The sequence below is a fragment of the Podarcis filfolensis genome (genome assembly GCF_964270895.1).
Source record: "Podarcis filfolensis genome assembly, chromosome: 7".
In the NCBI taxonomy this organism is placed as follows: Eukaryota; Metazoa; Chordata; class Lepidosauria; order Squamata; family Lacertidae; genus Podarcis; species Podarcis filfolensis.
The window spans coordinates 35,470,873-35,474,657 of NC_139603.1; positions in this window are offsets into that span (position 1 = coordinate 35,470,873).

A 3,785-nucleotide genomic window follows, 5' to 3' on the forward strand; every position below is an offset into this window, starting at 1 on the left:
TAATGAAAACATCCACACCTGCAACTGCCGTTTCAGAGATCATCAGATAGTACCTAGCAATTGTTCTATTATTGGGAATTAGAATAAAGTAGAAATATGGATGGTTTCAATAGCCATTAAAATAGGATACACTACTCTGTCTCCCAAGTCCTAAGATGTTAGCAGAGAAAAAGCTGCTGAATTTATTATCTGCTCTGTCTTCTTCATACCATTTTGGAACTCTGCAGGATAGTTGTATAAATTGTTTAGTTTTGTGGTGCTGGTGGTCAGCTGCATGGTCACATGGCCAGTGTGGAACCTTAGCTTTTTGAAAATCAGCAGGCATATTTACCTCTTGTGTGCGAGGTCTCTTGGAAAGGACTTCAGTTGGACAGGGAATAGGGCATTTGCATCCTTTTCCCCATCCATTTCTTTCTCGCTCCTTTGGTCTTCTGAATTCCAGCGGGAAAACTCTCAAATGGAGCTAAGTTGTGAGACACATAATATGAAAGCAACCTTAGAGGCTCTGTCCCTCTGCAGCTATTTTTTGAGTTGAAGCAACCTCTACCCTTCTGGTTAAATCTAAAGCATGCTTGCGTGTAACAATTCTTGGATGTCAAACCTAGTGCTTGTGGAATCTTTTATTTTCCCTACAGGAGCCTAACAATGCTCTGGATGTGTTTGGTTTAAATTACAGTTAGGTTACAGCTAAGTGTCCATTAAACTCATAAGAAATTAGAGCCTTCCTGGATCAGGGGCGCCGACTTGCCCCCCACACTGAGGTGCGGTGTCCTATTGACGTCATGTGCAATCAGGGTGTGTGTGTGTGTGCGTGTGTAAACAAGGCACCCCCCACAGAGATCCCCATTGCACCCTGGTGGCAGCCGCTGGGGAGTATGGAGGATAAAAATCACATACTTCACAATTATAGAAGTGTTCTATATAAAATTATCCCAGCTTAGAATCATAGAATTGCAAAATTGGAAGGTACCCCAAGGGTCATCTAGTTCAACCCTCTGAAATGCAGGAACTTCAACACATGGTCTCCCATCCAATTTGAAACCAATGTGGACCTTCCTTAGCTTTGCAAATATGCCAGCAGTTTTATTCCTGCACCACTAGGAAGAATCTAAAAGAATAACCTTTAGTATTGGGACATTTTAGCGTCTTAGCCAGGTAACAAAGGCATCTTCCTGCATATTAGGGTATACCAAAACTTTAGAGTGTTCATGTGACATATGGCCACTTGAAAACACAGGAACACGAATCTTAGGCTGGAACTAGACACATCAAATAAGCGTTTCAGTTCAAAACGTTGTAAATTTAAACAGGGAAAACAGGTAGCGAAAAACAGTACTCCATGTTGCCATCTGGTGGCACAGTGTTATATCGTACATACAACACATATACATCGCTTGTTCACCTGTCTAGCTGAGTTCATAGGGTTGGCTGCTACTGTCTGAGGAGCAGATTTGCCATGGAATTTTCTGAAGGTCCAATGACATGTTAATCATGTATTTGCCATTGTATCAAGAGATTTTTTTGGGGGGGGGTATAACTTCTCCATAGGATTTGAACAATGAAGATTCTCAAAATTATCACCCCATTGGACCTGAAAATGCTTAGAGGATTTCTGACCAAAGTAATTTCCAAAGAGAAATTCAAAACTTTATGATACTGTATGTACAGTTACATTCCTCTCCACTTAGCAGTTATTTAGTAAGTCAGCAACCAGATTCTTCTGTCCTGCTGCTGAAGTTTGTATTAATAATCAGCATATTAGTTCTCTCAGATCTTTCCTTAAGTGTCTCTTGCCAGCTTTTACACCAAAATAATAAGTGTAGCCAACCTATCAATAACAGGCATAGGCAAACTCGGCCCTCCAGATGTTTTGGGACTACAGCTCCCATCATCCCTGACCACTGGTCCTGTTAGCTAGGGATGATGGGAGTTGTAGTTCCAAAACATCTGGAGGGCTGAGTTTGCCTATGCCTGATCAATAACTTGGGAGCAGGGAGCCAATGTGTGCTGTATTACGTGCAGTGTTTAACGATGCACCTGAGTTACCTTTGGACCAGGCCACATGCAGGCCTCAGGGCCTTTTTTGGGTGGCTCTTGCTAAGTACTGAAGCTGCAGGGAACCGGAAGTGACGACCTGAAAGCCTTGCCCTGGACCACAGCAGGCGGCCAGTTCCAACAAAAAGTGGAGGGCGAACAAAAAGGAAAGGAAAGGAGCAATATGCAGTTTCTCCAGCCAAGCCAACCTTGTAGGAGCCGGAGTGGGCATTTGGAGAGGATCCCTAACTTGGGCTAGAGAGGGCGACTGTGGGTGGGTGGGTGTAAGAAAGAAAGAAAGAAAGAAAGAAAGAATGTGTGTGTGTTTCTGGAAGGGGCAAAGGAGAAGAGAAGGGGTGAAATGGCAAAAAAGAAGAAAAAGCAGAGTGCTGCCTGGGTGTGCATGTTGCATGTTTTGGTAGCGGCGCTGGAAGCGGGAGCAGCAAAGGCGGAGAGAAGGGGGAAAGGGCAAAAAAGCAAAGCAGGACTTTGCTAATCTGCCCAGGCTGCAGCTTGCTCATTTGCATGCTCTCACCCCCCCCCCCCCCAGCTGCCCCACTGAGACCTGGTAAGACTTACTTTCTCCCTCTCCCTTCTCTTTTCTGCCTGGAGTCCTGTCTGCATCCAGCAGCTCCACTCACACTTGGTGGCCTTTTAATTTTTTTTAAAAAAAGAGCAGCTCTGTTTAATAAAGAAATATATTAAATCACTTAACTGTAATTATATATATATAACTAAATATATTAATCTCGTATATTAAATAATATCAACTGTATTGCAAACACTTTAATTTACGGTATGGAGATTTAATTCAGTGTGTGGCTCCTGGGTTCTGTGTCAAAGTGCTCTTGTGGCCCACTTGGTCTGAGAGGTTGGACCACCCTGCTTTAGAACAGACTACTCTTAATAGGATGGGGTAAAATATTCAGGTTCTTTTAATTAAAAATCCTAAAAACAAAACGCAAACGAAGTATTGGGCACATGGTAATTTCACTTCCTTACCTGCCATTTTGGAATAGATATTTTAGGGTTTCTGCTGAAAGTCTAAATGTACGTTTCAAATTGCCAACTTTAAATAAAAAAAAAAGATTTGTAAAAATCCTAATCCATTTGAAATCTATTATTTGCAATGAAATACAATATTTGAAATGAAATTTATTTCTACTTAAATTTCATTAGGATTGCAACCTTGGCCTTGCACTGTTCTTTGAGGGAAAAGGCTTCATAAGACAATGCCATTTCATTGTTAGTGAAAGGCTTGTTGGTTGTTGCTTTTTAATGTTTTAATCTGTTTAACCTGACAAATTACAGTGGTACCTCTGGTTATGTACTTAATTCGTTCTGGAGGTCCGTTCTTAACCTGAAACTGTTCTTAACCTGAAGCACCACTTTAGCTAATGGGGCCTCCTGCTGCGCCTCCGCCAACACACGATTTCTGTTCTCATCCTGAAGCAAAGTTCTTAACCCAAGGTACTATTTCTGGGTTAGTGGAGTCTGTAACCTGAAGCGTATGCAACCTGAGATACCACTGTATGGTGATCTTGGTCCTTTGCTTCACCAGTGCAGTGCAAGTACGACAGCTTTGAAAGCAGGTATCTTTTCACATCTCTGACCAAACTGCGGGATGCAGTGGAAGACAGAAGTGCCTGGTGTGCTCTGGTCCATGGGGTCACGAAGAGTCGGACACGACTAAACGACTAAACAACAACAACAACATCTTTTCACATCATTATTATTTTATTTAGTAAGTA